At 47.5% G+C, this 26,689-nt stretch overlaps 2 long non-coding RNA genes across 2 annotated transcripts in view; one reads left to right on the forward strand and one right to left on the reverse strand.

Moving 5' to 3' along the window:
• LOC140848839 (uncharacterized) overlaps positions 1 to 14,333 on the forward strand; it is a 107,449-nt gene extending 93,116 nt beyond the window's left edge. The window contains exons 4-5 of the long non-coding RNA XR_012130047.1: positions 12,993 to 13,086; positions 13,639 to 14,333. This is a non-coding gene — a long non-coding RNA (uncharacterized lncRNA). The remainder of the gene's footprint in view (positions 1 to 12,992; positions 13,087 to 13,638) is intronic.
• Positions 14,334 to 15,429: 1,096 nt separating this feature from the next.
• On the reverse strand, positions 15,430 to 16,814 carry LOC140848650 (uncharacterized). Its single transcript, XR_012129745.1, has 3 exons — positions 16,153 to 16,814; positions 15,993 to 16,067; positions 15,430 to 15,810 (listed from the first exon to the last, which is right to left on the reverse strand). It is a non-coding gene; the product is annotated as an uncharacterized lncRNA (long non-coding RNA).
• Positions 16,815 to 26,689: the final 9,875 nt, after the last annotated feature.

The raw sequence follows: 26,689 nt of genomic DNA on the forward strand, positions 1-26,689 counted from the left end.
CTTCATACTGCCCAGCCTCCAAACAAGCCATCTACTTCTTCTGGCCACCGACAAAAGAACAAACCACACGGGAAGGCCACCCACAGGTTGGAGCCCATGTGATGCCCCCATGTGGGTCAGCCATCTGTGATCCTACTGAGTTGGCGCCAGCCCCAGCATGGGGGTCCTCCAGGTGTGCGAGGTGGGGGAGAGAGCAACAGGCTGGGTTGGGAAACCAGAGACTGGCCCTGACTTGGACCTCGCATGACCTTGATCAAGTCCCTTCCCTTTTCGGGGCCTTGTAATCCCCCTCTGTGAACAGAGTGGTGGCAAGAGTGGGTGATCTCCCTTCCAGCTTTAACATTGAATATGACCAGTCATTCAGTCAGTCAACATTTACTGAGCACCTGCTGTGTGCCAGGCTTTGCTCTAGGGGTTGGGTTACACGTGAGAAAGATAAAGTCTGCTCTCAAGCACTTGTATTCTTGATAGAGAAACAGTGAACACCCAAAAACAAAGAAGGTAATTTCAGATGGTGTTAAGTGATGTGTAACAGGGTCACATGACAGAAAGCAAGGGGGCTTCTTTAGACAGAGTGGTCAGAGAAGGGTTCCCTGAGGAGGTAATATTTGACCTGAGCCCTGAAGAAGGAGGTTCGTCATGTGAGGTTCCAGCAGAAGAGCATGCAAGGCAGAAGGGATGGCAAGTGCAAAGGCCCTGGGGTGAGACTGAGGTGGGCATGACTGAGCAACAGTTAGAAGGCCAGAGTGGCTGGACTGGTGGGCAAGGGGAAATGTTGTATGAGATGAGGTAGGGGAGGCAGACAGGGCTCGTGGTTCTCAGCCAGGGGGTACTACCCTCTGCAGTGAGTGTTTTTTGGTTATCACAGGGACTGGGGGACATGCCCCTGGCATTTAGTGCTAAGAAGCATAACAAATTTCCTATAACACACAGGAGACCCACAGATCCCATCTCACCACCTATCAGGATGGCTATTATAAAGAAAAACACCCCAGAAATCAACAAGAGAGCTGGAAAGGATGTAGAGAAATAGAGCTCCTGTGCACTGTTAGTGGAAATGTAAAATGACATACCCGCTATGGAATACAGCACAGCAATTCCTAAAAAAATTATAAATAGAATTACCATATGATCATCAATTCCATTTCTGGGTATATATCCAAAAGAATCAAAAGCAGAACTCACAGAGATTCTTGAACACGCATGTTTACAGCATCATTATTCACAACAGTCCAAAGGTGGAAGCAACCCAGATGTTCACCGATGGATGAGTAAAAAAACAAAACATGGTCTAGCCATGCAGTGGAATATTATTCATACTTAAAAAGAAAGAAGATTCTGACACATGCTACAACAAGGTTGAGCCTTGAAGACATTATGCCAAGTGGAATAAACCAATCAAAAAATGACAGATGCTGGATAATTCAACTTAAAGGCGGTGCCTAGAGTAGTTAGATTCAGAGGGACAGAGTAGGGTGGTGGTGGTCAGGGGCTGAGGGTGGGCATAGGGTGTTGTTTAATGGGTATGGAGTTTCTGTTGTGGAATGATCTGAGGATCGGAGGCACGATAATCTGAATGTACTTAACACGACTGAGCTGTACACTGAAAAATGGTTAAGAGGGTATATTTTATGTTAGTGTATTTTACCACACTTAAAAAAAAAGAGAGAAACATTAGATCATCTTTTCTCCCTGGTCAAGAGTTTGGATATTTTTCTAAGAGTAATGGGAAGCCACTGGAAGGGATCGATATAATTATTATACATATGTATTTTGTTTAGTTGGTTCGGTTTTGTTTTAGGATGCTAGGGTGGCAGGAAGGGAGGCAGGCAGACCAGAGGAGGCTGAACGGCCATCCAAAAGAGAGAGGGTGGCTTGGAGCAGGTCAGTGGCCATAGGTATGAGGAGAAGTGGGTGTCAGCAGGGCCAGCGACGGAGCGAATGGGGAGGCAAGAGGGAGTGTGGTCCCCTGGGCACATGTTTTCTCAGCTCATATGCTCAGCGCACACTGGAGAGATGACCCGTCCAGTGGGCATTTACAGCCTGACCACATCATCTCCAGGCTGGGCCAGACAACTGAAGCCTTCAAAGGGTTTTGAGACACCATCTCGTCTGTCCTCCTGCCTCTAGACCAGACACAGATTCACCCCTCTCTCCGAACCCCAACTCCAAGAGAGGCACACAGGGGAATTCCAGACCTCCCACCCCAGTGTCCACGTGGGGGGTCAGTGTACTGTGCCCTGGTTAGAGGCTCTATCATGTCCAAAGCCTGGTCGCAGCTCCAGTCTATTCAGTTGTCTCAGCAGCCTGGGGGGCTGGCAGGGAAGGTTCCTCCTCTTTCGTACACTTGAGGAAACAGAGTCTCAGAGAAGCATGTGTCTCAGCCGTGAAGATGTGTGCGGTTCGCCTGATGGTGTGTCTATTCTTGGCTTTAAAGCTGACAGGAACAGGGGATGCACGGAGGTGGGGAGGCACCCTGCTGAGGGAGGCCAGGCTGGGGTGCCTCATGATGTGGGGGCTGAGGCAGGGTGGGCACTGCAAAGTATGGGGACCCTGGTAGCCCTGAAGTGACAGGAGAGCATTTCCTTGTTTTTCCCCAAGCACAGGGCAGGGGGTTTCTGAGCGCCCCCCCCTGCAGCCTCCTCCTGTGGGGGCCCTGAGACCAGCCCAGAGTCGTAGCCCTGGGGTGTTACCTTCTTCCAACAGTCTGGAAGAGACTGGCTCTCCCACAAATGCCAAACTCAGGTGTCCTGGGAAGAGAAAGATGCACCGTTTCTCTGGGAGCCCAGGGATTGGCCCGCTCACACATTTGGAGCACGCAGGCCCAGGAACTGGAGGTGCTTCTGGACGCTGACTCTCCTCTTGGCGCCTTCAGCCGGGTCCAGGAATGTGTCTGGCTGCAGACAATTGGCGTCACGGCTGTACACCAGAAACTTCCAGGGCTGGGAGTAGCCGAGAGGTCCTCCCATCCATCCTCTTGCCTTCAGGGGGATGTCCCCCCTCCTCCAAAGACCAACCCAGCCAAGGGGTTTGATATCTTTTCCCAAGAGTTCCTTTTCTCTCACTCAGACCTTCATTCCTGTGGGGAGCACCTTCCAGCCAAAGGCCTCGCTCGTCCTGCCCCGTGTATACACCCCCTTCTGAGAGCAGCACCTTCCCCTTCCATGTCGTTGGTTTGGGGGCGCCTAACTGCAGGGGTGGATCTGTGGCCCGGCCTGGCCAGTGACAGCACTGTACTGCCCTTGTCTCAGGGCTGTTTGGGGGTGAGTACAAGACTGAAAGAGGGTCAGTCAGAATTGATTCTGGGAGTTTTGCTGCAACATTGAGGAGGAAGGTGCTTTTGGTCGAGGTTGCTGTTAGGCTGGGCGCTGAAGGCGCTGCTGCTTGATGAGAGCCTGACCTGAGGACAGGCCCGACCAGAGGCCAGCAGAGCGGGAGCTGGCGAGAGGGGAGGCGGATTCCTGGCGACAGCAGCAGAGTGCCTGGATTCAGCCATGTCTGAAGCTAGGGACCCAAGGATATTTTAGTTCTGTGAGTTAATGAATTCCCCTTTCTGCTCAAGAAGCCAGGGCGAGTTTCTGTCATTTGCAGCTAAGTGCACTGAGCCCGCCCTGGTCCTTTCCCTCCTGCAAAGCCTTTGTCCTTTGGCCCTGCCCACAGCAGGCTGTGTGGTCTCCCCTACGTGCATAGCAGGAGGCCCTTGCATCTCCCTGGGTCTGCTGATCAGTCCCTGCTCAACATGCCCAACTCCTCTTGGCTCACCCCATTCCTCTCTGTTTCTCCTTGGTTTCATGTCGTTCAAAATTTGAGTGAAAAGGGGAACTTGATGGCCTGGGATGTAGCCTGGGGGAGGGGGCGGGGAGGTACAGGGGTCTTAGGGCCAGTGGGATCCTGTCCATCAAGGACCTCTGCTTATCCCTGGTCCCCTTTGGGTTGGCTTCCTTCTCTCCCTTCTATGGAGTAAGGAACTTGGTCAGCAGCAGCCCAGCTTGGCAACCCTAGTCCCAAAATCAGAGAGTTGCCTTCGCTTGGGACCCATGACTGGCCCAAGGAAGGACATTGACTGGCCTTGTTTGGGTCACTTGCCCACTCCTGGACCAGCCGCTGCTGCCAGGGCCATGGGGCTCAATCCTCGACCAAGCCTGGGTCATGTGGTGTTAAGGTTTAGTGATTGATGCAGTCATGTTGGGGAGGAAGGGCAATTTCCAAAGGGGATGGGACAGCTGGTATTGGATGAAGAATGGGATATGGAGGCTACTGGACAAAAAAGAGCAAGAGATAGCCCCCTCAGCCACCACGACCAGCATCACCTTCGCCACCTGCCAGCATTTACTAGGTCCCTGGCATGGGCCAGATTCCACGAGGAATCCATTCATTCATTCCTCACGCATCAACTCTGCTCCAGGCCCTGAGCTAGGAACACAGCGTTGACACAAGTGTCCGTGTCCCATGCACAGATGGGAACTCAAGTCCTAGTCTAGCCAAGAGGGGAAGAACGTTAACCAACCCATTACATGTTTCTGGGACAAGAGCATTGATAGGTGAGTATAAGGTACTCAAAGCAGGGCCAGCCATTGGGTAGTCAGGGAGGGCTTTCAGGAGAAAGTGAGAGCTAAATGTAGACCTAAAGGAAGACCAGGAGGTAGCCAGGTGAAGAATAAGAGGAGGTTCCGGGAGAGGTGATACTGGCAGGAGTGGAGTTACTGCCCTGCAGAGTTCCTGTGATACAGGAAGGCAGGACACAAACCCATTCATGAGTCTGTTCCTTTCTTCACTCAGCTGGTGCCAACTGAGTGCTGGGGGTGGCCTCAGTACTAGGCTGAGCCACAGGGTTTGGAGGTGAGACGGCCACGGCCCCTTTCCCTGTTCTTCTCCGGGAGGCTGATGTGGGTGTGGGAGCAGCAGAGAGGGAGCAGCTTGCTTGCCTGGTGGACAGTGAGGGGCTCCTGGAGGAGGTGCAGTTTGCGCCGAGTCCTGACATGATGCCCTCACTAGGGGATGTGAAGCCACAGGTCCCCTGTTCTCAGAGCTGGTCCCTCCAACCACTGTTTCCATGACTACCAGTCTGTGTGTGTCCTGAAAGGCATCCTCATGGCACCTCTCACCTGCAGAAGCCTCGCACCACATTCCCTGGCCTGTTAGTCCTGCCCTCTCGCCTGTGCTCACGCAGAGGTGTGGGAGGAATAAGTCAAGCACGCTGATGAGAAGGACAGGAAGACCAACTTGGGAAGGGAGGGTAGGAGATGGGGGGCTTGGTCTGGATTTGAAGTCAGGAGATAGGCCTCAGGTCCTACTTCAGCAACAGACTCACCGTGTGACCTTGGGCAAGCCCCGCCCCTTGCCAGGCACTTAGCCAATCCATTTGGATGGGAGGAGCATACAGGCCTCGGTAGGGCGCTATTCCAGTTCTGACATGCTGGGTTCCTGGGCCTCCAGCCCCGTGGTGGACAGCCTCTGTCTTCATGGATGGGGTGGGGATGGTGGAGGTGAGGCTGTGTTGGGCTCCTGGCTCTCGGCCGCACCGCCTGCAGCCTTTGGGTCCTGAGTCATCTTCCGGGCAGTGAGCGACCTCTCCGTACCCCTGTCTCCCCACAGCCCCGTGACCCTGGGCGGTGCGCCGGGCCAGGCCGTCCATGCTGGCGGCACGGTGGAAATCACAATATTGACCCAGCACGCAGGAAGTGGGGAGGACAGGCCGCCAGGGTTCCAGGCCCGGGGGAGACAGCTTGCTGAGTGATGAGCTCGGAGCCAAGCTCTCCTTCTCTCCTGGGTCACCGCTGCCCGCCCTCCAGAGCTGTTCCTCCCAGCTCTGGGGCCCCCTCCCTGGACATCCCTCCTACACATTCCCCCAGCCCAGGCCTGGGAGGGGAGCCGCTGGTGGGGGCCTCAGGCCCACTCAGGATCCGCCTCCCTCAGATGAGGTACAGGCCCCCTTGGGCTTTCCAGCTTCTGCAGCACCAAACTGGAGCTGCACCCTAACAGCCTGCTGGCCTTTGGAGTAGTCCTGCTTCATTTAGCAGATGGGGAAACTGAGGCTCAGACAGTTACTTAGCCAGTAGTTTGAGAGCCACGATTCACACTCAGATCTGTCCAGTCCAGGCCAGCACTGTGTCCCACTACCCATTAGTCTTTGGCAATAATATCAGTGTGAATTATAAACCCTTAACTTTGCAGAGCACTTAATCTCACTTGGTCCCCACAATAGCTCTATGAGGGAGTCAGTTATTAACCTGACTTTGCAGATGGGGAGGTTAACTAAGTTTCCCGAGGACACAGCTAGCAAGCAGCAGGGTGGGGATCTGAACGGAGATTTGCCTGATGCCAAAGCTTATGTGTTGTCTGTCCTGACAAGCTATGGGGCAGGAGGGGTCTGTCCTTGAAGGTCTGCTCAAGTACCCTCCCGGCGCCCCCAGCAAGCCTTAGCTGTGTTCCCGTGCTTCTTGCATTTGCAAAGAAGTTCCTTGGGGCAGCCGAAGTCTTGCCCTCCAATGTGGAATTCTTGGTGGGTGTTCCCTAGGGGGCTGGGCCATGGGACTTAGAGGCAACCAAGCTTGCTGATGGACCAAGCTGGACCAGGAGGCACTGCCAAGTGCCAGCAACCTAGGGAGAGGCAGGGGCGGAGCAGCGATACTCCTAGGTGTAGAGGTGGCGACCTGGGGGTCCTCCGCGCCTTCAGTCTTTGCCTCTTCCTCTAGAGAAGGGTTTGGGGACCATTTGAAGGTCTACTGCCGGACACCAGAAAGTGAGTAGGAGGTTTGGGTCCTGATGCTCCCAGCACCCTTCCCACGAGCTGGGTATGTAGGAGGAAAGGATTTACATGGGCATTCACTGGGCTCTGCTTGGATTTTGCACTCTCAGCTCTCTGTGTGGAGTCACCAATGAAAATCTGCTGATGTGTTTATGCTAGTCTGCCATTGAAGATGTAGTCTAGTCACCGCAGGGCCTCATTATGAGGAACCATGGGAAAAATTCACTCAGAATTCGGCGTAGGCAATTTGCGTGGAGTCTGAGAAACTGGTATAAGTTTGTATCATGGACACTAATTGTGCGTGCATGTGCATACCCAAGTGTTTATTTCTGTTTTGCCCACCATTTAACTCGGGACACAAATTGACACATAACAGTGTAGGACTTCCTGATCCAGCTTACTTCTCCTGCCCCCCTCACTGGCTCAAAATTACAATAATTATCATTTACTGAGCACCTACTAGGTGGCAGGTAAGATAAAACCCTGTGTCAGTTTTCTCATTTCCTTTGTACCAAGATGGACCCTGACTCTCAGGACATGGACAGTGTGCACACGGATCTCATTGATTAGTGATGTCTGCTGTAGGCACAGGAAGGGAAGTACTGATGTGATATGCCCCAATTTGCCTTCCCTCATTCACTCAATGTATAAAATTGTAATTATTCATACTTTCCAGTTAACCATATGGATTTCATAATCTGCCTTTAAATCTTTGTGGAACAAGACTTTGTATAAATAGTGATAATTCATTAAGAAAAATTGTTAGGTACACTCACATAGGTTATATGACTATGTCCTCACCATATTCCTGTAAGAGAAAAATGATGGGTTATTACACAGGCAGAAATTTAAGCTCAGAGTCAGGACCTCTGCTAACCCATAGAGCACCTTTGTGTGTATTACAAAAATGTGCCCCTCTGGGCAATCATGATGTAAGCAGAGCACATGATGGACTCCCCTCATCACCCCAGGTGCCCTTGTTCAGTGCACAGGCTGACCAACCATACAAAGCAGACCCATTTAGTGTTTTGCCAAATCCCATAGTTCTAGGCCCTACTTCAAATCCAGTGCTTGATTTACTGCACACGGCTTGCAGTTGACATTCTGGGTCTTGGACACCTGCTCAGGTTCCAGAACAAATGGTATTTGGTCTGAGGCTAAGTGAGGGGGTGAAGGAAGAGCAGCATTAGCAACTCAGCCTGTGCTGGTGCCACAAACACGTGGGATCGCTTCTGATGCCTGCCCTTGCCCACCAGGTTCCGGTGAGGATCCTGGGCTATGAATAGTCCCAGTGAGGCCCTCTCAAAGGGCCAACTGCACTCCCCTAGGGGCACGTCCTTGGCCTCCTCCCCAAGCTGGCTGCTGGAAAATCAGGAGAGAGGCCGCCTCCTCGTTGCCTCCATGTTGAACGTTTCTTCCCACTCACTTCCCACCCTGGATTACCGCTGGGGTTGGGTTTCTGCACACCGCTGTTGCTTGGGCCCCCACACGGGATGCTTGAAAAACATCTCTCTGAAAGCAGAGAAAGTGTGAGCCTTCGAGAAGGAGGGTGTGGAAGGAGAGAGGTCCTCGGAGGAGGGGAAATTTACAGCATTCATTTGGCCAGTTCTTAGGACATTGTGAAGCCGGCATGGAATGCCTTCCGGAGGTAAGCCCTGGTATTTTACTGCTTAAAATTGGATGTCAACACTTCAGTGCCCTTGGAGATGGCCTCCACCACCCCCTCTTTAGATGAGGAAACTGAGGCCTAGGGTGGAAAGTGGCACGCCTAAGTCCATACAGCGGAGTGAAGGGTCCCGGGCACTGGGGGACGGCACCAAGTGCATTATGTCAGGGGGCTTAGAAACGAGACAGGGGGGCTGCTCAGCTGGGCTCACTTAACCTTCAGCCTATCCTGGGCCAGGCTGTTTCCTTGACACTTCACAACCCTCCTGTGAGGGCAGAGGTGCTATCCATGCCTTGTAGATGAGAAAACTGAGGGTCATGGAGTCTGAATCACTTGCTGAAATTCACCCTGCACCACACAAAGGAGAAAGCAGTATGTCTGAGGGTGGGGAACACAGCCTCTGGAGTCTATTCTGGGTTCTGTTACCACCACTCACTGGCTGTGGGACCTTAGCCAGGTCACTTTGTCTCTCTGAGCCTCAGTTTCCTCATCTGTAAAATGGGTGTAATAGCTATAAGGCTGTTAGGACGATTCAGTACGGTAATGCGTGGTAGGTGCTTACCAAGGTCCTGGGATATATTTATGCTGAATAAATAGTGCCCATGTTAGTATGATTATTGCTATCGACATTATTAGGCAGTCACAGCAGACATTTGGTGGGTTGGCTGTGAGTCCAACCTCTGTATTCCTTGGGACAGATGGCCTCTGCCCTTTGTGGGTCACTGTGGTGATGATGTGGCAGGGGAGCCAGATGCTTCCCTCCCTCTACCCGGATAGAGGGAGCCACTGCCATCCTCTCCCACCTAGCAGAGCCCACAGCCCTGCTTGGGCAGTTGACCATGCTCTGCTAAATCTTTGAGTCTTGAGTGATGATTCATACCACTCAACAAAAGTTGGGGCCTTTTTCTTTTTTCTTTTTGTATCACAGTTGTAGCAATGTCCTGATCAGCCTGTTTATGCTAGTAGATGCTTATTCATTTATTCATTCATTCAGTGACTACCCCAGGGGCACTGCTCTGGGCAGAGCACTGGGCTGGGGGGCTGGGACACAGTGACACACGTGACGGGCAGAGTCCCTGCTTTCTTATCCCAGCCTTGCTGAGGCACTCTGAGCTCACTTCTCCAGCTTCCGGTTGGTTCTGGGGCCCCATCCTCTTAGTTTTCCCCTTTACTTCTGTCAGCCAGAGCTAATTAGGCAGAGCTTCATTAATCCTTAATGAAGTTGTAGGATGGTTTCCCTGTCTCCTGAGCCTGGGCTCTTCCCTGGCATCACCCTGCTTCCTGGTACCCAGAGTTAGTGTGATGCCCAAGCCCTGAGGACCTTAAGATTGGTCCTTACATAGGACCAACCAGGTGACGGGATTCAGCTGAGAAGAACAGGGTGTGACCAAGCCTTTGGGTTGCCACAGTGGTTTTCAAACTATGTCCCGTGGAGCTGTGGAGTTCTACAGGGGTACCTCAAGGTCTGTTGGGATTTGGGGATGGGTAAGGGGGCAGTTGGGCAGAAAAGTTCACCTCCTCTCTCTGCTACCATGGGTTTAACCAGAGAGTCTTTATTTAGTCTCTGAGTATTTAAGAATTTAAGAGTGGTATTTGAGAATCATGGGCTCGAGTCCTGCCTCTGCCACTTGTGAGCTGTGTGACTGTGTGGAAGTCATTTGGCCACCCTGGCCACTTTGTCCCATCTGTACAGTGGGGATGATAATATTCCAGAGGGCTGCTGTGAGGACTCAAGGAATGTATGCTGCAGAGTGTAGAGAAGCGCTGGCCTGTGGTGAGGCCACTGCTACTAGGCCAACACACCAGCTACTGTCACTATCTACTTTGCTACTGGGTTTCAGTGGAATATTCCATGGGGTGGAAGGGCCCTTCTGTGGTTAAGAAATGATTGAGAATACCTGCCACACATGCTCTCCTGGGTATGATTCCCCCATGCTTGCCTGGTTCTAGCATCTTCTCCATCTTCTTCATGCAACTTTCCAGCTCTCAGAACCCTCTCTGGATTGTGAGAGGAGTCACCCCTCACCAATGTTCTCAGCCTAGGACATTTCAGGGCATCTGGCCATATGGCAGCTGCCCTGCAGGGGGACTGAGGTTCCTGGGCAGCTGGGTTCTGGTCTCCCCTGCAAGGCAACCCTTCAGTGCAGGTGACTGGGAAGCTTGGGGCTTTGCCGGGCCCCAGGCTCTGCTCCCTCTGTCCATGTCAGGGACTCTGCCCTCAAACCTTAGAGGAAAGAAGGACATTGTCCCTGGCCCCTGCCAGGTGAACACATCCTTCCCAGCTGAGTCCTGGGGAGGGAAACTCAGACGCCAGCTTCCAGTTGATGGACAGCAATCCAGCACGTTTCCCTCAAAACTCCCCTTTGCCTTCTCTTTGGCCGGATAGTGTGGCCAGGAGGCTCTCGCCTTTGGGGTGGACAGCTGCTGCCTGTGTCTAGCCAGGCCGAGCCTCCCGCACTGACATAAGTGAGACTTTAGGACAACCAGAAGGTCACAGCCTAATTTGTTCCATGAAGTGAGTGGAAAGGTCTGGAAGTCTGAAGATCCTGTCCTTGTCCCAAGCACTTTCCATTGCTGAGCTTCCTTTCCCTCATCTGAAGTATTTATGTACTCAGGAGTAGAGCTGCCCCCTCAGCATGTGCCAGGTTCTGTGCCCGGCACTGGGGGTGCAAAGGGCCCCGCCCTCAAGGATCAAGTCAAGTGGACAATCTGATGTGTAAACATGTTCCTGCCAAAGGACAGTGACGTGGCATGGACAATGTGGACACCAAGTAGGCAAAGAAAATTATGTAACTGTCAAACATTGTGAGGAAGGGTGAGAAGATGGGGACAAATAAGAGAAATTCTGGCTTTTCATAAAGAGGAGTCCAGAGACATTGTCGAAAGCTGACCCACAAAAAAATAGAAGTGTGAGTGTGTTATATCAGGAGATAGAGGCAAAGATCAGCAGAAAGAACTAAGATAAAAATCATGCTAATCAATACTACTGAGCATTCATCATGTGCCTGCATGGTTCTAAGTGTGCATTGATTCACTGAATCCTTACAATAACCTTACAAGGTAGGTGCTATTATCATCATCCCCATTTTTATGGATGAGAAAACTGAGGTACGGAGACGTTAAGTAACTGGGTCAAGGTTGCACAGCTAGTAAGTGGTGGATATTGGATGTGAACCCTGGGACATCTAGTTCCCTGAAGCCTGCTTTTAACCATCAATCAGCTGCTTTCAACACTTAAAAAAAAATTTTCTGGCTGATGTAGCTGGTGCGGGGAAAGGGGTAAAGACCATTTCTTTCTTTACTCTTTGCTAAGGATATGTTTGTTACCATATGCATGAATGCTTTGCTTAAACACATACACAAGTAAATAATAAAGAGCATTGATTCCGGAGTCAGAGAAGGTATTCCTGTCCTGGCTTTGCTACTTACTGGCTATGTGTTCTAGAATAAAGCACTTAACCTCTCTATGCCTGCTCTTTCTTTTGGAAAATGGGGGTGGTAAAAAGCTGATTGAAGTCAGAGGACTTAGTGTGCTCATGCATGTGAGGCAGTGAGCACGGAGCCTAGCATGGAGTGAGTGCTCCACAAAGGTCAGCTTCCGTTAGGCCTGGGTGCAGTGTGCACAGAGGAGAGGCAGCAACTGCTGCTAAAGGAACCAGGGAAGGCTTCTCAGAGGAGGCAGAGTTTGAATTGGTTCTTAAAGAAGGTAGAAGGGCAGTTCAGGCAGAGGAAGTGTGGAGATGTGGAGTTGCACGGTGTGTTGGGAACACCAGGAAATATGAAAGATGGGATGAGAGCTGGGGTGGGGGGCTTGGCGGGGAAGAGAAGCAACTGGAGGTAAGACCCGGGGAAAAGCAGGGCTGCGTCATGGAGGAACTTGTACTGGAGTTAAATTTATCCTGAGAGCAATAGGGAGCCAGAGAGGGTTTGAGCAGGGGAGAGACTTGGTGGGCTAAAAGTTGTAGAAAGACAACTCAGCAGCCACGTGAAGAATGGGCAGGAGGGCAGACCCTGGAAGCTGCTGTGGTTGTCTGGGCGACTCATCCCCCAGAAGAGGGAGATAAGGTGACAGCAGTGCCCTCTGAACTGGGCCGCAGTCTCCACTCCAGTCACTCTGGCGAGGGTGGCCAAGCTGACCGCCACCCCACAGCTCAAGGCCACTGCTCTGAAGGCCCGTGGAGCTGGCTGGAAAAGAGGCTGATTCCAGCCTGCAAAGGGGAAGCAGAAATATTTGCTCAGCTGCAAAGTCAAGCCCATGAGTCTTTCCTTCCACGTGAAGGGGAAAGACGTTGGCCTGTGCGGGGGTGGGGGTGGGGGAGGTGTCCCACGTGGTCTTCCCTCTGCTCTGAGTTTGCCCTTCCCCCATCCAGAAAAAGGGTCCTTCCTCCTTGAGACAAGCCCTCTGAGATCTGAAGTCAGCAACCATGACCTCTTTTTCCTTTTCTTCTCTAATCAAACACACCCAATTCTTTCATCTTTTCTTCATGTGACAGGGACTGACCTTTATTTTTATTTTTAGAGAAATGTCTAAATTCAGCAGTCACTGATTCACATCTTTTTTTCAACTGACTTCCCCAGACAAGGCACCATGGGGCTTGGGAGCCAGGACTTTGATGAGAGGCAGCCTGAGCTGGAATCCCAGCTCGGCCACTGCCCTGCAGGGTGACCTGGGGTAAGTCACTTAATCTCTCTGAGCCTCACGGGGCCTCTTCTCTAAATAGGTGCTCAGAACCCCTATCTTAAAGGGTTGTTATAAAGATTAAATGAGCAAATATTTATAAAGCACTTAGGACAGTTCCTGCTGCAGAAGTTGCTCAAAAATGCTCATAAATAATGGTAGCTATTATTTTCTGTGTCTCTGGACATCTCAGTATGGCTTCAGCCTCCTCTAATGCCATGGTACCAGGCAGCTGTACATTCACCAATTGCTGCAACCAGATTAAATGTTTCTGGCTTGGCAGTTGCTTAGATGGCCCCCAGTGATCCTTGCTTCCTGCTATCATGTCTTGTGTAACCCCCTTCCCTCAAATATGACTTGCTTCCAACCAATAGAGCACAGCAAAGGTGTTGGGGTTTCACTTGCATGATTATGTTACAGAAGATCGTATCTTCCCCGTTGCTAAGCTCTCTCCCCTCCTGGCGTGGCGGAGGTGAGCTGCCTTGGTGTAAGCTGTCCAGGGAGAGGCCCGGGTGGCAGGGAACTGAGGGTAGTCTCCACACCCAGTCAGACAGCCTCAAGGGAGCTGAAGCCTGCCAAGTGCCACCTGAGCTTGGAAGCAGATCCTTTCCCCCGAGAATACTTCAGACGAGGAGCCCCTCCCGCCCTGCTCAACACCTTGACTGTCATCTTTCAGAAGACCCAGTGCATCTGTGCCCAGACTCCTGACCCATAGAAACTGTGCAATGATAAATGTGTGTTGTTTTAAGGGCACTACGTTTGCGGTTGTCTTGTCATGCGGCAATACACACCTAATACAATGTCTGAGGGTGCCTTAGGGCGAAACCACACTGGGCTGGCAGAATTCTAAATTCCTTCAAGCAGCTGATGTGGCAAGCAAGGGGGGTGCAGCAAGGTGGCTTCACTGGGAACAACGATAAGTAGCAGTTATTGAGTGTTTGCTATGTTCTTCATTCTGCACCGAGCCCTCTACGTGCTCTGTTTCATCTACTCCTCACGACGACCCTGTGAACAACTATTACCCCATGAAGCAGGGGGCAAAGCTGAGGTTTAGAGCAGTTCAGCCACTTGCTTGAGGCTGAGGGGTGGGGGCCTCAGAAGCTGGCAGATCTGGGGAGGCTGAGACAGGAGGCTCGCGGCTCCCCGCTCCAGCCCTGTCGTGGGATCTGAGTGCCAGGCAGAGAGCTGTGGCCAAGGCAGCAGGGTGCGGCTGTCACACAGATCTCTGCTTGTGTTCTCAGCTGGGTGAGCCTGGGCAAGTCACTGCCCTCTGTGAGCCCTTTTCTTCATCTGGAATATGAGATTAATAATGCAGTCCTGTTGATTAGATCGCACTGGAGACCACCAGCTGTCCCTCGCCTCTCCTCGTTTCCCGCATCTGGCTGAGCACACACACACATCCAGGGATTACATTTCCCAGTCTTGTTTGCAGCAAGGAGAGGCCAGTGGAATGTGAGTGGCATGCAGCCTCAGATCACCTTCAGATAAGGTGCCGCCTGCCTCCACACTCTTTCCCCTCCTGCAGCCGTGGGACCCTGGCACTTGTGAGGTGGCATCTACCATGTCGGTGAGGGTGACTCCCCAGGAAATTGCAGAGCAACAAGAGAGACAGCATCTGGGACCCTAGAGGACCATGGGGGAACTGGGCCCCATCCACCACCCCAGACCTTCTGTCTACCCACTGGGCATGAGAGGGAGTGAACCCCCTTCCTGTGAGCTGCTGTATTTGAGGGGCTTTTAGTTACAGCCTCAGAGGCTATGCTCTGACTGTCAGAGATGAGGGAAGCAAAGCCCTTTCTAACGGGCAACTGCCCCTATGCACACCTGAGGGGCGGAGGGGTGGGGAGTGAAGGTCAGGGACAGGGCAGAAGGGACTCCTGCCGACTGGTGGCCCTCCTCTGCCACCTCTGAGAGTGGGGAGTAGGGGCTATCTTCTCCAGAGCAAGGGGCACCCATGTCCCCAAATCAGATCCACACTGAATTCAGAGGGAAGTTTAAGCAGCAGTTTTCCTGAATTGCTTGAGCCTTACCCCAAAGTGGCGTAGAAGCAGAGGCCTGGCCTTCACAGCATGGGAGGCAGGGGCGGGGCGGGGCCCATGGGTGAGGCCTTCAGGGGAGTTTCTCGGGGACACTCCTCATCTCCCTGCTGCAAGTCCCTCCTTCCGTATTGCAAAGGCTGCTCTCTCAGGGGTCAGCAAATGAGGTGGCAGGTGGCAGAGGAGCCCCGGTCACTTGAAGATGGGAGGGCAAGAGTCCCTTGATTTTGGCATGACCTTCTCATCGAGGGATTCAGTCAACTCCCTTTGACCTATCTCAAGAAAAACACACCTCGCCATTGCAAGAGCTTCTTTAATAGAATTTTAGATTTACAGAAAAGTTGCAAAGATTGTACAAAGAGTTCTTGTGTACCTTTCACCCCCTTTCCTCTAATGTTGACATCTTACATTACCATAGTCCATTTCTCAAAACTAAGACATTAACATCAGTACATTATTACTAACTGAACTGTATGCTATTCAGGTTTCACCAGTTTTTCCACTAATGCCTTTTTACTATTCCAGGCTGTAGTCCACAGTCCCACACTGCATTTAGCAAGCACTGATTTTTCCTTCTCCACACAGCCTGGTCTTGAGCAAGCAGCACACAGCCCTCTGTCACCATGGTCTGCCTCCATTACTTCCACATTCCGCGCATTGTTGAATGAAGTCTGCCTTTTTCCTGAGTAAGGAAAGGGTCCCCACATTAGCTAAGAATACCTTGGTCTGAACTATTTGAGCACTGACATCATCCTCAAATAGTTTTTCTCTGGTGTCCAAATTTATTTTCAGAGATTGGGGAAGGAGAGTCGGTCTATCACCCAACACTGACAGTGCACAGGAAGGGCCCAGTGGCACACTCACAACAGTCTACAACCATCTCCAGTCAGTCTTTGTCAAGGACAGTCTTTGTCAAGGACAGCTACCAGCAGTGGGGTCCTGCAGAAACGGCACATTCAGGAAGCTGTGGTTTCAAGAAGAGATAGGAAAACCCCACAGTCATTTCCACAAACTGAGCACCTACTGTGTGCAAGGCCTTGTGACAGCTACTGAGTGAGGCACATTGATCAGCAAGATAAGTGGCTTTTGCCCCGAGATGACCACAGTCTTGTCGAGGATATAGGGGAAAGAAAGACAAGTGCACAGGGGCTACACAGCAGAAGACTTGACTCTGCTGTGTGGCCCTGGGAAAACCACACAACCTCTCTGGCCCATGTCTAATGGGGCTGCTGTGGAATCTAAGAAGAGCCCTGTATTAGTTTCCTGGGGTTACCACAGCAAAGTACCACAAGGTGTGTGGCTTAAACAACAGGTACTTATCAAGCAAACAGTGGATCTCCGGCTTGTGCTGTCTCACAGTTCTGTAGGCAAGAGGCCCAGATCAAGGTGTGTCAGCACAGCAGGTTCCTTCTGAGAACTGTGAGAGGTTCTGTCCCATGCCTCTGGCTTTGCTGGCGGTTTGCAGGTCATCTCTGATGTTCCTTGGCCTGGAGAAGCATCACCCTGATCTCTGCCTTCATCCTCACGTGGCCTTCTCCCTGTGTGTGCATCGCCAAATGTCCCCTTTTTATAAGGACACTCTTCGTATTGGATGAAGGCCACCCTACTTTGGTAGGACCTCATCTTAACCAATCACATCTGCAGTGACCCTGTTTCCAAACAAGGAGATTCTGAGGCATCAGAGGGTTAGGATTCCAGCACAGTTCCTCCCCAATGTGGAGGGACAAGCAACCCAACCCGCAGTACTGCTTGGGGCCTCTCCCTGGGGCCCAGGCTTCTCGGAGCATGGTGGCTGCCTTCCAAGAGGGAGCGCCTGAGAGGAAGAACTGAGGCATCATCTCTACCGCAATCTGCTGGTCAAAAGCAAGTCACAGAGCCAGTGCAGATTCACGGGAGGGGACTGCGCAAGGGTGTGAATACCAGGAGGTACACTGTGAACCGTTTCTGGAAACAAGCTACCCCAGTTGCATGGCAAGCTCCCACATCTCCTGAGCTCCAGACGGAAGCATTTTCTATTCCCTGGTTTTGTCCATCCTGGATGGCTCCCAGGGCTTGGCCTGCGGTAGTTGCTTAAACAATTGCTGTTGCATTGAACTGTCCTGTGAGGGGCGTACTCTGTCAGCAGGAAAGGGCCAGGCCCTCCCTAGGCAGCTCTTAGCTCCTCTGCAGGTCCTTTGCCCTGGGTGCTGGCTGGTGGCGGCCAAGTCCTAGGACCCGAAGGACCCAGAGCTGGACCACAACAGGCTGCTTTTTCCTGCCCATACACCTGGACCCAGCACTCAGGGGAAAAAGTCCCCCAGGCAGGGTGGGTTTGCCAAACTCAGAAAAAGGGAGACCTAATTTGAAATGTTTTCTACATCCTCCAAATAGAGGTCTGCAGCCCCCCACCTCCACCCCAGGGAGAGAGGAGAGGCAGTGAGAGGAGGAGGAGTGGGTTTCCAGTCTGTTTATATTCCAGGCTATTTTGGAATCCCCTGGAGGCACTCACACACAGGGGCGCATTTAAATGCACCAGGAAGTGCCCCTGGAATGGAAACTGGAGTCAGAGGCATGCTGGGGCGCTGCATTGCCCGCTCTGGTCTCCTGTCCCTCAAACAACTGCCAATTCAGCCCCTTCAATGCCCAAGTCAGAGCCTCTCCAGCCGGAAGGGCTCTTGAGGGTCATCTTGCTACGCCTCTCTCCTCCCTCCCCACCAAATATTTACTGAGCTGCTTCTCAGCATCTTTACCATGTCAGTTCTAGGAGTATTTTGACCACAAGGAATAGAAAAAAGTACCCACACTGATCTAGGTGAAAAATAAAGGGGGGATTTTATGGCTCAGTTCACCTCAAAGTCCAAGGAGAGTTTGGCTTCAGGTATGTCTGAACCTAATAGTCCCACCCACATCATGAAGCCCTGATCTCTGAATGTCCCTCAGCACTGCTCCCTCCACGGTGACCTCATTCTTAGCATTATAAAGAGGGGAGAGGGTGCCAGCGGCTCCAAACTCTCCTCTTCACGGCCTGCATATCTTAGTATGTGATGTTCCAATTGGGCTGTAGTGGCCACCTGCCAGCCCCCTAGCTGGAAGGGTCTCAACTCTACCTGAAGTTCAGAGTTATCACTCCCACCCAACCCTCATCCCCATATGCCAGGGAATAAAGCCATGCGTGCATTCTTATCCCAACAAAATAGTACTCATATTCTCCATTCACACCCCTCCAGTGATAGGGAACTTGCCAATGCAGCCCTGTCCTTTGATAACTTTATTCATATATTATCTCTTACTATGTTTCAAGCGTAATTTTTTGTTCACATGTCTCCTTTATTGAACCCCTTCCTCTATGTCTCTCCAGCACCTAGCACAGGGCCCAGCACAAAATAGGTATACTGTAAGCCCTAAAGAAATCATGACAATAACAAAACAGTTACAGCTAATAAGCCGAGAAGATAAAATGAAATCAATCAATCTAAAAAGAAGGCAGAAATGAAAAGAAAGAGACCAAAGAACAGATGAGACAATTGGAAAAGAAATTAAAATATGGTAGATTTAAGCCTAACCATAGCAATAATCACATTAAATATAAATGATCTGAATTCTTCAATTAAAAGACAGAGTTGTTATGTTGGACAGAAAAAGCAAGACCTAGCTCTAGGGTACCTAGATACCTACTCTAAATATAGAGACACAAATAGGTTATAGGTAAAATCATAGAACAAGATATGTCATGTAACATTAATCAAAGGAAAGCTGGAGTGGCTGTACTAATTTCAAAGTAGATTTTAAAGCAAAGAATTTGATCAGGATAAGGAAGGGCATTTCATAATTATAATGAGGTCAGTTCATCAATAGGACACAACAATCCTAAATGTTTATGCACCTAAGAGTTTCAATATACAAAAAAAAAAGTTCAAGAAACAAAAATTGATAGAAATAAGAGGAGAAACAGATAATTCCACAGTTATAATCAGAGATTTCAATGTCTTTCTTTTAATAATTGAAGAAGTGGATAGAAAATTAGTAAGGATACTTGAACATTATCAGCCAACTTGATTTAATTGACATTCCACCCCAAACAGCAGAATACACATTCTTTTCAAGTACACATGAAATGGTTACAAAATAGAGTATATTCTGGGCCATAACAAGTTTCAGTACATCTAAGAGTATTTAAGTCATGCAAAGTACAATTACAGATCACAATGGAATTAAGTGGAAATCAATAAGAAAAAGATCTCTGGAAAAATCTCTCTTATATTTGGAAACTAAATAACACTTCGAAATAACCAAAGTTCAAAGACAAAATTAAAAGGGAAGTTATAAAATATTTTTAATTGAGTGAAAGTGTAAACACAGCATATCAAAATTTGTGGGATGCTACAAGAGCAGTGCTTCGGTGGAAATTTGTGGCACTAACTGTTACGTATTAGAAAAAGAAAAAGGTCTGAAATTCATGACCTCAGCTTTCTTCAAAAGAAGCTAGAAAAAGAAGATAAAACTAAAGTTTTTAAGCAGAAGAAAGGAAATAAGAAAAATAAGAGAGAAAGTAAAATGAAATAGAAAACAGAAAATCAAGAGAAAGATTAATAAAACCACAAGGTTATTGAAAAGAGCAATACAACTGATAAACTTCCGTTCATCCTAGAAGACACAAATTACCAGTATCAAGAATGAGAAAGATGACCTTGCTACAAAATCTACAGATATTTAAAGGATAAGCAGAGAATATCATTAAAAGACACAAGCTACCAAAGGTCACTCAAAGAGAAACAGACCAGAGGAAAGAGATGTAGCCCGACATCTATTAAAGAAATTGAAGTATAGTTAGAAACCTTCCCACAAAGAAAACCTCACTGGTGAATTTTACTGAACATGGAAGAAAGAATAATATCAAATTTTCCAGAAACATGAACTCTTCCAGAAAACTGAACAGGGGGGAAGGTATGGATGGCTCTCCTTGGTGACACAAGCAACCAGAAAGACCGTCCCTCAAGGAGTGGTCCCTAGGGTCTGCTCACCCACCTACTCATGCTATGAGGCAAGCATTACCTTAATGCCCAAACCAGAAAATGACATTACAAGAAAAGAAAACTACAACTAATATCCCTCATGGGCAAAGATGCAAAAATTCTTAACAAAATTTTATCAAATTGGATCCAACAATACATAAAAATGATAATTACATGCATAAAAACAATACATAAAAAGTCATAATTAAGTGGGATTTATCCCAGGAATGCAAAGTTGGTTCAGCATTGGAAATTAATCAATGTAATTCATCATATTAAACAAACTGAAAAAGAGCTGGATGATCATCCCCATAGGTGCAGAAAAAACACTTGACAAAATTCAACATTTATTTCTTATAAAGGCTCGCCATGAACAAGGAATAGAAGGGAACTTCCTCAGCTTGGTAGAGGGCACTTAACAAAACTAATAACAAAACAAAATTACAGTTAACAATATACTTAATGGTGAAAGATTGAATGCTTTCTCCCTAAGATCAGGAACAAGACAAAGATGTCTGCTCTCACCATTTTTATTCAGTACTGTTCTGGAAGTTCTAGCCAGTTCAATAAGGGAAGATAGAGAAACAAAAAGCACCTGTGTTGGAATGGAAGAGGTAAAATTCTTGCAGATGACATGATATTGTATTTAGAAAATCCAATGCATATTAAAATTAATAATTGAGTTTAGCAAGATTGCAAGATATAAGCTCAATATGCAAAACAAGTTATCTTTCCATATATTGACAATGAACAATCAGAAATTGTGATTAAAAATCACCATTTACACTAGCATCAAAATATATAAAGAGATTCAAGATGGCGGCATGAGAGGTGAGACTGAGAACTCCTCCCAAAACCACAAATAGTATGAAAATGTAGTTAATTCATACAACTAACCCTACAACAGCAACAAGAAAGAAGGCTGAACCAGACTGCATACAGACCTCACGAACAGAGCGGACCTCACGAAAGAGGGTAACATAGGAAAGCCTTAATCTGGTGGGGCCCAGGCCCTTTCCCCACCCCAGCTCACCTGCGGGAGGAAGAGAAATGGAGCGGGGAGGGGGTGGAAGCCTAGGACTGCTGAACACCCAGCCCTGGAGATCTGCTTTGGGAGCAGAAACCTATACTGTGTGGTGGTCGGGACATTGGGGAGCTCAGAGTGGAGTGCTTGAGAGACTGAGATTTTGGCCATTTGTGGAGGAGGGGATCCACACCCGGCTGCTCTGGGACAAGGGAAAGGCAAGCAGTCTGAGAGGCTTGCTAGCAGCAAGAGGGCTGCTGAAGGAGCGGGGTTTGCACAGAGCTTGCTGTGCGGGGGAGGGGAGAGCTGGAGCCAGTTGTCTAGGCGTGCTCTGCCCCGCTGATTGGGAACTTTGAGGAACTTCAGGTGCCCCATCCCCCTGGCTGCATACTCAGCTCCCAGGGCCCCCACTGTGACACACATACAGCCTGCTGTGCCTTCCTCCTGGCCTGCCAGCACTGGTTTGCAAACCTGCAGTCACTGTGCTGGCATCAGGCCAGCCAGAAGGAGGCCCCACCTACAACAGCTAGAGACGCAGAGCACAGAGGTTTACACCTGTGTGCTTGACCAACTCGCTCTGACACTGGAGTCAGGCACTGCAGACGGGAATCAGGAAACAGATCTTTCCTCCCCCAGGCACCAGCTCCACTCCCCTACAACCCCCAACCTTACTCTAGGGGATGAGCAGCTCCAGAGACTGGAGCTTCTGGGCACTAGTGGGCATCACACAGAAATATGAAACGCTGAAAGAACATGGTTCAGACCAAAATCTCACAAACCCCAGAAAAAGGCCCAAGTGAAACTGAACTAACCAATTTGCCTGAAAGAGAGTTCAAAATAAAGATCAGAAACATGCTTACGGAGGTACAGAAAAATATTCAAGAACTCAGGAACAAATTTAAGTTAGAGATTTGGTCATTAACAAATTCCATATCTGAAATGAAACATACAATGGAGGGATTCAAAAGCAGATAGATGTAGTAGAAGAGATGATAAATGGAATAGAAATTAGAGAAAAGGAATACAAAGAAGCTGAGGCACTGAGAGAAAAAAGAATCTCTAAGAGTGAAAGAATATTGAGAGAACTGTGTGACCAATCCAAATGGAACAATATTCGCATGATAGGGGTACCAGAAGAAGAAGAGAGAGAAAAAGGGAGAGAAAGTGTCACTGAGGAGGTAATTGCTGAAAACTTCCCCAGTCTGGGGAAGGAGATAGTCTCTCAAGCCATGGAGGTGCACAGATCTCCCAACACAAGGGACCCAAGGAAGACAACATCAAGACATATAATAATTAAAATGGCAAAGATCAAGGATAAAGGCAGACTTTTAAAAGCAGCTAGAGAGAGAAAAAAAGATCACATACAAAGGAAAACCCATCAGGCTATCATCAGACTTCTCAACAGAAACTTTACAGAACAGAAGGGAGTGGCATGATATATTTAATGCAATGAAGCAGAAAGTCCTTGAACCAAGAATACTCTACCTGGCAAGGTTACCATTTAAATTTGAAGGAAGGATTAAACAATTTTCAGATAAGAAAAAGTTGAGAGAATTTACCTCCCACAAACCACCTCTACCATGCATTTTGGAGGGACTACTATAGGTGGAAGTATACCTAAGGCTAAATAGATGTCACCCAAGGGATAGACAAAGAGTACAGAATATGATTCATAACATACAAAGAATGGAGGAGGAAGAAAAAGGAGGAAAAAAAAAAAGAACCGTTAGGCTGTGTTTGTAATAGCACATGAAGTGAGTTAAATTAGACTGTTAGATAGTAAGGGAATTACCCTTGGACCTTTGGTAACCACAAATCTAAAGCCTGCAATGGTAATAAGTACATACCGATCGATAATCACCTTAAATGTAAATGATCTGAATGGACCAATCAAAAGACATAGAGTCACTGAATGGATAAAAAAACAAGACCTGTCTCTATGCTGCCTAGAAAAGACTCACTTCAAATCCAAAGACATACACAGACTGAAAGTCAAGGGATGGAAAAAGATATTTCATGCAACTAACAGGGAGAAAAAAGCAGAAGTTACAGTACTTGTATCAGACAAAATAGACTTCAAAACAAAGAAAGTAACAAGAGACAAAGAAGGACATTACATAATGATAAAGGGGTCAGTCCAACAAGAGGATATAGCTATTATAAATATCTATGCACCCAACACAGGATCACTTACATATGTGAAACAAATACTAACAGAATTAAAGGGGGAAATAGAAAGCAATGCATTCATCTTAGGAGACTTCAACACACCACTCACTCTAAAGAACAGATCAACCAGACAGAAAGTAAGTAAAGAGACAGAGGCACTGAACAGTGTATTAGAACAGATGGACCTAACGGGCATCTACAGAACACTCCATCCAAAAGCAACAGGATACACATTCTTCTCAAGTGCACATGGAACATTTTCAAGAATAGATAGGATACTAGGCCACAAAAAGAACCTCAGTAAATTCAAAAAGATTGAAATTGCACCAACCAGATTCTCAGATCACAAAGGTATTAAACTAGAAATAAATTACCCAAAGAAAATGAAAAAGCCCACAAACACATGGAGGCTTAATAACATGTTCCTAAATAATCAATGGATCAATGAACAAATAAAAACAGAGATCAAGCAATATATGGAGACAAATGACAACAATAATTCAACAACACAAACTCTGTGGGATGCAGCGAGGGCTGTGCTAAGAGGGAAATATATTGCAATACAGGTGTACCTTAGGAAAGAAGAACAATCCCATATAGGCAGACTAAACTCACAATTAATGAAACTAGAAAAGGAAGAACAAATGAGGCCCAAAGTCAGTAGAAGGAGGGACATAATAAAAATTAGAGCATAAATAAATAAAATCAAGAAGAATAAAACAATAGAAAGAATCAATGAAAGCAGGAGCTGGTTCTTTGAGAAATAAACAAAATAGATAAACCCCTAGCCAGACTTATTAAGAAAAAAAGAGAGTCTACACACAAAAACAGAATCAGAAATGAGAAAGGAAAAATCACTACAGACACCACAGAAATACAAAGAATTATGACAGAATACTATGAAAAATTGTATGCTAACAAACAGGATAACCTAGAAGAAATGGACAACTTTCTAGAAAAATACAACCTTCCGAGGCTGACCCAGGAAGAAACAGAAAATCTGAATAGACTAATTACCAGCAAAGAAATTGAATTGGTAATAAAAAAACTACCTAAGAACAAAACTCCTGGACCAGATGGTTTCACTGCTGAATTTTACCAAACTTTAGTGAAGACCTAATACCCATCCTCCTTAAAGTTTTTTAAAAAGTAGAAGAGGAAGGAATACTCCCAAACTCATTCTACAAGACCAACATCACTCTAGTACCAAAACCAGGCACAGAGACCATAAAAAAAGAAAATTACAGACCAATATCCCTGATGAACATAGATGCAAAAATACTCAACAAAATATTAGCAAACAGATCATCCATCATGATCAAGTGGGATTGATCCCAGGGATGCAAGGATGGTACAACATTCAAAAATCCATCAACATCATCCACTACATCAACAAAAAGAAGGACAAAAACCACATGATCATCTTCATAGATGCTGAAAAGCATTTGACAAAATTCAACACTCATTCATGATAAAAACTTTCAACCAAATGGTATAGAGGGCAACTATCTCAACATAATAAAGGCCATATATGACAAACCCAAAGCCACCATTATACTTAACAGCAAGAAGCTGAAAGCTTTTCCTCTAAGATCAGAAACAAGACAAGGATGCCCACTCTCCCTGCTTTTATTCAACATAGTTCTGCAAGTCCTAGCCATGGCATCAGAAAACACAAAGAAATAAAAGGTATCCAGATTGGCAAGGAAGAAGTCAAACTGTCCCTGTTTGCAGATGACATGATATTGTACATAAAAAACCCTAAAGAATCCACTCCCAAACTACTAGAACTAATATCTGAATTCAGCAAAGTTGCAGGATACAAAATTAATACACAGAAATCTGTTGCATTGCTATACACTAACAATGAACTAGCAGAAAGAGAAATCAGGAAAACAATTCTGTTCACAATTGCATCAAAAAGAATAAAATACCTAGGAATAAACCTAACCAAGGAAGTGAAAGACCTATACCCTGAAAACTACAAGACACTCTTAAGAGAAATTAAACAGGACACTAAAAAATGGAAATTCATTCCATGCTCTTGGCTAGGAAGAATTAGTATTGTCAAAATGGCCATCCTGCCTAAAGCAATCTACAGATTCAATGCAATCCCTATCAAAATACCTACAGCATTCTTCAATGAACTAGAGCAAATAGTTCTAAAATTCATATGGAATGACAAAAGACCCCGAATAGCCAAAGCTATTCAAATCCTGAGAAGGAAGAATAAAGCAGGGGAATTACGCTCCCTGACTTCAAGCTCTACTACAAAGCCACAGTAATCAAGACAGTTTGGTACTGGTACAAGAGCAGACCCACAAACCAGTGGAACAGAGTAGAGAGCCCTGATGTAAACCCAAGCATATATGGTCAATTAATATATGATAAAGGAGCCATGGATATACAATGGAGAAATGACAGCCTCTTCAACAGTGGTGTTGGCAAAACTGGACAGCTACATGTGTAGCTGAGAATGAAACTGGATTATTGTCTAACCCCATACACAAAAGTAAACTCAAAATGGATCAAAGACCTGAATGTAAGTCATGAAACCATAAAACTCTTAGAAAAAAATAAAGGCAAAAATATCTTGGACATAAACATGAGCAACTTCTTCATGAACATATCTCCATGGGCAAGGGAAACAAAAGCACAAATGAACAAGTGGGGCTATATCAAACTAAGAAGCTTCTGTACAGCAAAGGACACCATCAGTAGAACAAAAAGGCACCCTACAGTATGGGAGAATATATTCATAAATGACATATCCACTAAGGGGTTGACATCCAAATTATATAAAGAGCTCACACACCTCAATAAACAAAAAGCAAATAAGCCAATTAAAAAATGGGCAGAGGAACTGAACAGACACTTCTCCAAAGAAGAAATTCAGATGGCCAACAGGCACATGAAAAGATGCTCCACATCGCTAAACATCAGAGAAATGCAAATTAAAACCACAATGAGATGCCACCTTACACCAGTTAAGATGGCCAACATCCAAAAGACAAACAACGAAAAATGTTGGCGAGGTTGTGGAGAAAGGGGAACCCCTCCTACACTGCTGGTGGGAATGTAAACTAATTCAACCATTGTGGAAAGCAATATGGAGGTTCCTCAAAAAACTAAAAATAGAAATACCATTTGACCCAGGAATTCCACTCCTAGGAATTTACCCTAAGTATGCAGGAGCCCAGTTTAGAAAAGACATATGCACCCCTGTGTTTATCCCAGCACTATTTGCAATAGCCAAGAAATAGAAGCAACCTAAGTGTCCATCAGTAGATGAATGGATAAAGAAGGTGTGGTACATATACACAATGGGATATTATTCAGCCATAAGAAGAAAACAAATCGTACCATTTGCAACAAGA

The sequence above is a fragment of the Manis javanica genome, chromosome 4 (assembly GCF_040802235.1).
Source record: "Manis javanica isolate MJ-LG chromosome 4, MJ_LKY, whole genome shotgun sequence".
Lineage (NCBI taxonomy): Eukaryota > Metazoa > Chordata > Mammalia > Pholidota > Manidae > Manis > Manis javanica.